Source organism: Equus quagga, chromosome 10 (genome assembly GCF_021613505.1).
Source record: "Equus quagga isolate Etosha38 chromosome 10, UCLA_HA_Equagga_1.0, whole genome shotgun sequence".
Taxonomy (NCBI): Eukaryota; Metazoa; Chordata; class Mammalia; order Perissodactyla; family Equidae; genus Equus; species Equus quagga.
In genome coordinates this window covers 116033438-116044210 of record NC_060276.1, presented here as the reverse complement: position 1 = coordinate 116044210, position 10773 = coordinate 116033438, and positions in this window count along the sequence as shown.

Sequence of the window (10773 nt, the reverse complement as noted above, 5' to 3'; positions counted from 1 at the left end):
CGGTGTTATACTTCACGGGAGGTGGACTCAAGCCCTGGCCCTAGTTTGAAGCTGTACCCATTAGTGATGCTTCTATGCACCCAAGGACATTTGTAGGACTGGCAGCTTGATCCTGTGATAGGATTTTGAATTTACGTAGTTCTTAAAATACATACATACTTTTCTCTCTAGCTCTACAGACCTTTGCACTTGAGGAATCCTAAGATACGTAAATACCCTTTTTATCTGCTAATAATAAGACCTTTGGAATCCATGGAATCTTTCTAGAGGCTTTGATTAGATTGGGTTTGGGTCTGGGGACAGGATTGCCTCATAGATGGTGGTGTTTTCTTCCCTAGAGGCACATAATGTCTGGATGTCTCTCGTGATTTCAGCAGAAACACATATTTTTTTGGATATTTCAAATTGTATTCAATTTTGGCTATCTCACATGGCTTTGTCTGAGCTGTTGTCACTGAATTTGAGGTCATTTATTGACAAGAAGGTGTGATGGATATGACTAGCAAGCTAATACTTTATTCATTCAACAAATATTTATTGATTACTTGCTCTTTGCAGATATACAGTGGAGCACATCACGCGCTTTTCCTTCTGTTGCTTCTTGTCCAGGGTTTCGTAAGCTCAGTACTACTGACACTTTGGGCCAGACAGATCTGTTGTCCCGTGCTTTGTATGAGGTTTGGCAGCCTACAATCTGTGGCCTCTACTCACTAGATTCCGGTAGCGCTGCCTCCTCCTCCAACCCCATCTCCAGTCTCGACCATCAAAAATGTCTCCAGATATTGCCAAATGTCCCTGGGAGGCAAAATCATCCCTGATGAGGTATGCAGAAGTCATAACAGGGTGTCTCTGTTTTGAATAAAAAAATGCTGATAAATGTTTGTCAATCTGAGATACCTGGTCTGAATCACACCTGTGGTAGGCAGAATAATGGCCCCCCCCAGAGATGTCTGGACATGTCCTAATCCCCAAAATCTGTTTCTTTATACAGTACTATGTTACTTTACATGGCAAAAGGGACTTTACAGGTGTGATTAAATTAAGGCTGTTGAGATGGAAAGGTTATTCTGGATTACCTGGGTGAGCCCAATATAATCAAAAGGGTCCTTGTAAGAGGGAGGCAGGGGGCCAGAGTCAGAGAAGGAGAGGTGAGACGTGATTGCTGGAAGGGCCCATGAGCCAAGGAATTCAGGCAGCCTATAGATGCAGGCAAAGATAAGGAAACAGAATCTCCCAGAAGGAACGGAGCCCTGCGGACACCTTAATTTTAGGACAATGAGACCCCTTTCAGACTTCTGACCTCCGGAACTGTACGATAATAAATTTTTGTTCTTTCAAGTCACTGTGTTTGTGGCAATTTGTTACAGTAGCAATAGGAAGCTAATATAACATGCAAAAATCAGATTCTATCAACTTAGATGTTTTTATGAAGTTCCAGTGGAATTAAAGTTTTTTTTGTTACTATGGAAAATTTAAGCATACACAAATTAGAGAGAACAGTATAATGAACCCTCATGACACATCGGCAGCTTCAACAATTATCAACTCATGATGATCTTATTTCAACCCCACTCACTCCCACTCTCCTCACCCGTATTATTTTTAAACAAATCTTAGATATATCAAATTTCCCATAATTATTTCCAAATGTATTTCTAAAATATATAGACTATTTTAAAAAAATAACTGAAATACCATATCCAACCTAAATTTAAAAAATAATTCCTTAATATTATAAACTATCCAGGGAGTGTTCACATTTCCAGTTGTCTTATAAATATCACAGATGTTTTTTGTATGATTTGTATGAATCAGAATTCAAACACAGTCCACATCATGCTACTGGTTGCTATGTCTCTAGTCTCTTTTTTCATCCGCAGGCTCCCCTTCCATCTCTTTTTTCCCCCTTGGAGTTAATTTGTTGAAGGAACAAGATCATTTGTTGGGTAGAGTTTCCCCAGCTGGGATTCTGCTGATTGCATCCCTGTGGTGGTAATGTGGTTCCCTGATGTCCGTATTTCCTGGAAGCTGGTAATCAGATCCTCAGGCTTTGATCTGATTCAGGTTTGACTTATTGGCAAGACTACATCATAGAAGGCGTGTTCTTCGTGTGTGGAATCACATCGGGTCTAGCTGTCTCTCTTTTTGTGATGTGAGCAGCCATTGAAGCTCGATGGCAGGATCCCTTCAATCAGGAGGGTTCTTCACTCTAATTCTAATTCCATCACTCCTTTTTCAGGATGAGCTGGAGTGCTTCCATAAAGAGACACGTCTCTCATCTACAGCTTAGATGCGCAGTGGTCCAAGGTAAATCCGAACTCTGAGCAGCACGTGGCAAATATGGACATTTCTGGCTTGCTTTTGATCTACTCTGGATGTCAGGTGTTAGTGTTTATACAAGGGGCTCCTGGAGTCCAGCCTGTCATACTGGAGCTCCTGGGTTTCGTGGGATTGCTGTGGGCAGTCATGGCGGGCTTCTGTTTCCCGGGATTTCCTGGCACTGATTGGGACTCTGTGGACAGAGTTCTAAAGACTCTAGTTCCCCCTGAAGCAGCAGCAGAAGCCTGGGGACGAGTTTCCAGGCATGTTAGTTTCCTGGGCATAAAGTGCCACAGACTGGGTGGCTTAAAACAACAGAAATTAATTTTCTCCCAGTTCTGGAGGCTGGAGTCTGAAGCCAAGGCATCAGGAGAGCCGTGCTCCCTCCGAAGGCTGTAAGGGAGAGTCTGTTCCCTGCCTTTCTCCTGGCTGCTGCTGTTGCGGCAATCCTTGGCATTCAGTGGCTTATAGAGACTCATCTCCAATCTCTGCCTCCTTCATCACATGGCCTTCTCCCTGTGCCTCTGTATCTTTTCTCTTTTTTAAAGACACCAGTCATATTGAGTTAAGGGTCCACCCTATGCCAGTATAACGTCATCTTAATTTAACTAATTACATCTGCAATGATTCTATTTCCAAATAAGGTCACATTCACAAGTACCAGGAATAGGACTTGAACATATCTTTTGGGGGACATAATTCAACCCACACCACCAGGGAACCAGGGCGTAGAAGTCGTGGACGTTCCTCCTGGCAACAGTGTCAAGCTGACCTAGGGGAGGTGGCAGCTGGGCTGGCAGGGAGGGCTCGGAACGAGTGGTTTGATCTGTAGGGATAGGGCCTCTGCCCTCAAATCGACCTCCTGTGCTATCACTGAAGACTGCCGTCCCTTTGGCACGTGCAGAGGACACAATGACTAGAAGTCAAGATATGGACAGGGCTGGGGCTGGCCCCTTGGCCGAGTGGTTAAGTTCGCGCGCTCCGCTGCAGGCGGCCCAGTGTTTCGTTGGTTCGAATCCTGGGCGCGGACATGGCACTGCTCATCAAGCCACGCTGAGGCAGCGTCCCACATGCCACAACTAGAAGGACCCACAACAAAGAATATACAACTATGTACTGGGGGGCTTTGGGGAGAAAAAGGAAAAATAAAATCTTAAAAAAAAAAAAGATATGGACAGGGCTCCTACTTGTTTTAACACTCTACTGTCACCATCTTGAAATTCTCAGTGTTTTTTTTAAACAAGGGATCCACTATGGTGTGAATGCTTGTGTCCCCCACAAATTCATACATTGAAATCCTAACCCCCAATGCGATAGTGTTAGGAGGACGGGCCTTTGGAAGGTGATTAGGTCATGAGGGTGGTGCTCCCGTGAATGGGATTAGTATTCTTTTAAGAGACGCTGCAGAGCTCCCTCCCCCATCCGCTAGGTGAGGACACGGTGAGAGTCTGAGACCTGAAAATGGGCCCTCACTCGACCCTGCTGGCAGTCTGATCTCCGACTTCCAGCCTCCAGAACTGTGAGAAATACATTTCTGCTGTTTATAAGCCACCCAGTCTGCGGTATTTTGTGAGAGCAGCCTGAACGAACTAACACAGGGTCCCACATTTCCATTTTGCGCTGCAAAATGGAGACCGCAAATTATGGAGCAGGTCCTGGGCAGGGACAGCAGGCAGTGAGATGCCCCGGAATCAAAGGCAAAAATCAAGCGCGGCTTACAGGGCGGTTGGCTTGGGGTTGGCTTTTTGCCCATTTCTACTTCTGTGCCAGGTAAATCTGGCTGAACTTCACAGAGACACAGCCTAAAGTTGAGTGACAAATGGATCCGGGCATTTAAACGTGCTTATCATGTAGAGCAACCGTGAATGTGGCTTGTGATGGCATTTTGCTCAGTGACTGGAGTTGAGTTTGGCACCTCTTAAATGATACATAAACCCCTATTGATTAAGAGGTTAAGTAAGGAAACCACTACCCGGGTGGCTCTTTGAATCAATATTGTAAAATCGCTGTTTTTAGATGCCCACACCCCACCACCATCCCCTTCCGTGTGTGTAATACGGCGCTTTGCAAACTAATGAGTCTGGGCTGGGCATTTCAACGAGCTCCTTCGTGATGCTACTACTGCTGGTCCACAAACTGCTCTGTGAGCAGGAAGAGTTGTAGAAACACAGAGCATCTGGTGATAAAGTCGGGAGGTGTGATGGGCAATTTATGCATCAAGCCGACTGGGCCACGGGGTGCCCAGATATTTGGTCAAACATCATTCTGGGTGTGTCTGGGAGGGTGCTTCTCAATGAGATGAATGGTCGAATCAGTAGACTGAGGAACTAGTTGTGGGTGGGCCTTATCCAATCCGCTGAAGGCCTGAATAAAAGAAAAAGACCGCCTCTTCCGCGAGTAAAGGGGAGCTCGTCCTGCCTCACGGTTGAGCTAGGACTTCAGTTTTTTCCAGCCTCTGGACTTGAACTGAAATATCAGCTCTTCCTGGTCTTGAGCCTGCTGGCCTCGGACTGGAAGTACACCATCAGTTCTCTGACTGCAGATGTTGCGACTTGTCAGCCTCCATAATCATGTGAGCAAATTCCTTATAACGAATCATATATATATGTCTATATATCTCCTCTTGGTTCTGTTTCTCCGGAGAACCCTGACTAACACGGGAGGTCAGCTGGGATAACTGAGCTGCAGTCTCAGGGCTGATGCTTCTCCGCAGAGGCCAGATCACATTACATTGCGCTAGTTACTTACATTCTTGAGCCTCGGTTTCCCCACTATAAAGCCTAGTAGTATGAATGTTATCATACATTATACACATCTCATAGGGTCGCTCTGCCTCGGCAGTAGTGACTTTGGGGGCTGGATCATTCTCTGTGGTGGGGCTGTCCTGTGAACTGCAGGATGTTGAGCAGCATCTCTGGCTTCTACCCACTAGCTGCTGGGAGTACCCCTCTTCCAGGTGTGAGAACTAAAAATGTCTCCAGACGTTGCCAGATGTCCCCTGGGGGCCACTGATATATAACAACCATCTTAGGGTTGTTGCTCCAGGATCCAGTGAGGTTACCTATGTTCTGAAACTGTTCCATTCATGCTACAAAGAGAGTAATTTGTAATGTTAGTGTCATCAAATGAAAAAAAATGTCAGTGACTCAGAGACTACTCATTTCTGTGTCGGATAAATCCTCCTTCTTGTTTCTGTAAGCCTGAGACTTCCAAGCTGCTCTGCTTGGCTCATAAAGCAGAGGTCTGCAGTTTAAGAATCTGTTTTTCCAAATACACAGGGGACCAGAGTCATAATCCTAAACAGGAGAGAATCCAGCCAGGAGGAAGCGTCTTGTAGTATGCTGGCTCATGGTAGCTGTGTCTTCCTAAAGTTATGGTCTGCCTGGAATACATTTTCAATCAGCTCATTAGCATTTTGTTGAACATAACCCATGGGTTGGGAAGGAAAAGAAGTAAAAATGCAGCGTTGGGAGGGGAGACCAGCAGAGGAAGGAAGTGGGTGACTATGAGTGTTCTAAGTTTGGGAGAGAAATTGGTCTAACATTTTTTCAAATCTGAATTTTAATAACCCAGGTACAAATGGAGTCCGCCTACACTCTGACAGCCATGAACCGACTCCAAGGACATTGCTGTGCGCTGAGAAGCTGACACAGAGCAGAATAAAGCACGAAGATGACCAAACACAGACTGCCTGGTTTATCCACATAGCTGACTCTTCTGGAATACCCTGCATCTCATTGCAGTGGAAGATCAGGAAATGAGAAAAACCTTAATCTCAAAACTGGACGCATCTACTCGAATCAAGGAAGTCAGTCTCATTTGAGAACAGCGCTCCCAGGCTCCCCATCCACACTCGAAAGCTACACAATGGCTTTTCCAATCACAAGTCAAATAAGCATCTAAAGTTAAAGCCATAAAGCCATGAAATAAAGCATCAGGGAATAACCCCACCCTGTCTCCCTTCCAGTTCCTGAGCGAGCGAGAGGTCCCAGGTTAGGGATCTTGGCATTTCTCCATTCCTTTGCAGTCCCTAAACCAGCAAGACAGGAATTAGCAAGAGCTGCATCTAATCTCCTCCATAGCTTGTGGATTTGCATTATTTACATATATGGGAAGCACCCATAATTGAGTAATTATTCCAGCATTTAAAGAATGCCAAACAATGAGCCATTTCTTCTTCAGACCCGATCTGGCCCATTTCCGTTTTCCTCTTAGCACACTGTGTAGAATTACCCAATGTGTCACTTCCTAGAACACTGGATTGTTTATACAAGTAAGCAAGACTTCTTTGGCAGTATTTATTTCTCTCATTTTAGACATGATGATTGCAGCCTTCACAGTGCTCCCTTTTCTAGAAGCTTCTCAAGTGTTGAATGTGTATAGATGCAATTTTGTGCCTTCCTTTTTAAAATAAGGGTTATCCTTTGGGAAGAGGGGTGGGGAGAGAAGGCAGAATCGAAGAGAGTAAAAAGTCTCGAAGCTCTGTGCTTGCTTGTCTGGCATGCAAGGAGCGTGTTGGATTTACTCCTTAACAAGCATTTTAAAGAAAATACTCTGCAAGCTATACTTGAGTGCATTTTAACAGTTTAGGAAAGAGAATTTCCCAGAGGGTCTGAGAGGATGAGAACAAGTATTTGCATCTGGATTACGGAGGACCTAAGTGGATTTTTCCTGAGCTGTTTTTCCATCAGAAATCTTGGTGGGAGGAGAGGTCACTCCGATGTCTGTACTTTTTGTTGTTGGCAAGGCTGCGGCTTTAATATGGAGGCGACAAAGAATGCATAATTGTGCATTCAGCTAAGACTAAAGACTCCCTTCCCTACAGGGTTTTGTGTGCGCACGTGTTTTTTAGTCCAACGTGGAAAGCCCCGCTTGACTGTAAGAAAGACAGTCCTTATTCTCCCTAACAATTAACACACTCACACAAGACTTCCCAATTTATGGCAAAGCTGGGGAGTCAAGAGTCCCTTCTCCCCACTCCCGACTTCTCTTCCACCCTAACTCCCTGCACAGGTCTCCAGAGGCAATCAGCAGCGGCCTGGGACAAACATCAAAGTCAAAAAGGACTAATGGCAGGGGCCGGCCGGTGGCACGCAAGGTTAAGTTCGCATGGCCCGGGGTTCGTCGGTTCGGATCCCAGGTGCGGACATGGCACCGCTTGTCAAGCCATGCTGTGGCAGGCATCCCACATATAAAGTAGAGGAAGATGGGTACCGATGTTAGCTCAGGGCCAGTCTTCCCCAGCAAAAAGAGGAGGATTGGCAGCAGATGTCAGCTCAGGGCTAATCTTCCTCAAAAAAAAAAATAAAAAAAAGATAATCTTCCTCAAAAAAAAAAAAAGTACTAATGGTGCCATAAACAGGCCCCGGGCACCCAAGTTCTGGCCTTTTCCTTTAGTTGGCTCATTTTGGGTAGACAAATGTAATGGGCCTGCTTCGCTTATCTGAGTCAGTGAGGTCCAGGGGCCATGGGTGGGCACGCGGATAAAGCTTTTCCAGTGAGGGTCTGCAGTCCGTCTTCACTGGTATGACCTGTAATACTCCTTCTGAATTCTCCTCTATTAATGTGCAAATGAAATTAGGAATGCCTGTAGATGTTGTTATGATGATCAAATGATTCACACCTACTAAGGGCTTGAAGGAGAGCAAGCACAGCAGACTGTGTTAGGTCAGGCTCCCAGGAAGCAGTGCCTGAGGTGGGGGGTCCCCCATGGAAGTGACTGATTGGGGGCGTGCTGACTGGGGCAGGGCAGGGCAGGGCAGGAGCTAGCAAAGCCATGGCAGCCCATGAGGAGCTCGGAATATGAGGGGCACTAGAGTTTGTCACACCTAGGCAAGACGGCTGAGCTGTCATACTACAGAATCAGTCCCTGGAGGGTGGGCGAAACTTCTCAGACACCCGTCAGCCAAGGGTAATCCTCTGAGAAGGGTGGGTGCCCCAGCCAAGGAGATCTGGATGGGGTGCTGCATCTGCTATGCAAATTGACAAGGATTTGCTGACAGCAGCTCAGCGTGCCAAGGAGCAAGAGCTCAGAACCCGGGAATCCGACAACCTGAGCTTCAGTTTCTTCATTCAAGATGTCTTCCTTTTGGTCTCACAAGGCTTCCCTTGAGTCCCTAATTTGAGGTTGGCACCCTGGCTTCATTTGTAGACAAGTCACAGTCCTAAGTGCCTATTTCTTTCTTTGTCCCCAACTTGGGGGGTGGGAGTGCACAGACTCTATCCTGTTCTCTGCAGCATCCCAACACTCAGCACAAGGCCTGCATATAGTAGGTCTGCAGCACACATCTGCCGCCAGTCTGAACGAGTACATAAGATTTCTCTATCCTCAGCAAAAGGCCCGAAAGGCGTGTCAACGCTTGCCTCTTAGCTCCTAATTGGATGTAGCTTCCGCCACCACTTCTGTTTATCTGATACTTTTCATCTCACCTTTCCCTCTACCAGTCCTTTGATGTGTGTGGATGGATGTTCTCCCTCTCATTCCACCTCATTCCACCTCTCTCTGAAGAGGTCGGCTTCATTCCAATATACTCCAGCCTCATTCAGGGTCATTTCCAGTGATAGCTCCCAGATTTGTGAAATTCTGAAATGATAGGATGCCTGGGAGGGCGGGAATGCCGCTTCAGCCTAGCCATGTTGGGTGGGAAGGTGACTGCAGGGTGGGAAGGAAGAGGGAAAAGGCAGTGGCAGCCCCCTTGGCAATAAGTCATGCCAATCAGAAGGGAAGATGGGAAGATAGAGCCCGGATACTCAGCACTGGGCTTTCCCCAGAACGTGCAAGATCACAATATTTGCTTTTTTGATATTCTTCCACCACTTTCCCTTGGATATCTAATAACCATCCATGTTAAACTAAAAGGACTCCAGTGGTGGAATTTCCAGCATATAACATTCAGGTGGGGGCAGACACTTGGGGAGCAAGGAAGTTTCTGTGTTGTGGTAGAAGGAGAGGAGGCCTTGCTTGGGTATGTCCCAATCAGCAGTCTCAATGCTTTCCCATTCTCTATTTCTTTCTTTCTTTTTTTTTTTTTTGGTGAGGAAGATTGTCCCTGAGCTAACATCTGTGCTAGTCTTCCTCTATTTTGCATGTGGGTTGCCTCCACAGCATGGCTTGACAAATGGTGTGTAGGTCTGCCCTGGGATCTGAACCCACAAACCCTGAGCTGCCTAAGTGGAGCCTGGGAACTTAACCACTACACCACCAGGCTGGTCCCCACATTCTTTTTTTTAAACAACTTTTCCCCTTATAAAAGCAACATCACCATTTTACAAACAACTTGGAAGGTAAATAATTTTAAAAAAATCATCCCACTGAAGGAATGTAAATTACTGTGAGCATTTCGGGAAGTTTTCCTCTAGTCTCTTGCCCTCTGCGGATCCCTAGATTTGGATCACTGTTCGAGTTTTTTCTAGATATGTTTGTATCACTGTAAGTGTTTTAAAACTTCCCTGATAACTTTCCTGCGTTTCCTGGCATCAAGGTTTGCGGCCAGGGATCTGGAGCAAGAGAGAGTCTCAGCTTTGGACTTCAGATTCCCCAACTATGAGATGTGAGTCGGACACAAATTGACATCGAGGTTTCATGTTTCAGGAGTTGACCTGGCTTCCTCTCCAGCAGTGGCCTACTTGGGTCTCTGCTCAAACTATCCCATCCTCCAGAATGGAAGATGGAAGTGCTCAGGGGAGGTCAGGGGGCCTGGTCCAGAGGGAGGACTCCGGATCAGCTCTTCTGGGGCTCTCCTGGCAGGAACGCTAAGTGGCTCCCAGGTGCGTCCTCTCTGCTTCACTGGACAACCGGCCTCTGGTAACTCCTCCAGCTACTGAGCCCCCTTGGCTTCCCCTCGGGGCTTTACCCACATTTGCGGACCATCTTGGGCATTCAAGAGACCAAGGGCGCAGCCTCCCGCCAAGTCCAAGTGGGCAGAAGGGAAGACCCCAGCCATCCAAGGCCCGGGAGCGGGTGAAGTGAGGTGACCGCCCTCTCCCCCGGGAATTGTTTGGGCTCCAGGAGTCAGCCCCAGGCAGGTCGCGCCTATAGCCCGGGTGGGGCGCCCTCCTCCCGGCCCTCCTTCCTCTCCGCGGTGGCCCGGGGGCGGACGGACGCGGCGGCGCCCATCCTGGCCCCCGTGCGGTTTCCCGACGAGGCCTGAGGAGGTGGTGGAGCGGGAGGGAGAAGGGAGGAGCACGCGGAGCAGGAGGGGAGGGAGGAGGAGGAGCGGGGGTGGGAAAAGGAGCAGCCGGCTGGGGAGGAGGAGGAGGAGAAGCGGCCGGCAGGGGTGGGTGCAGGGGGTGGCCAAGCCCTGAGGACGACTGGAGACGGGCAGCGGGGGGAGAAGGCGGGCCACGGAGGGAGAGGGAAGGAGTTGCAGCGAGCGGGGAGGGGCAGCCTAGGGGGCGGGGCCGGCGCATCGGGGGCGGGGCCTGCGCGCCCCGCCCCTCCCGGGGGCCGCACCG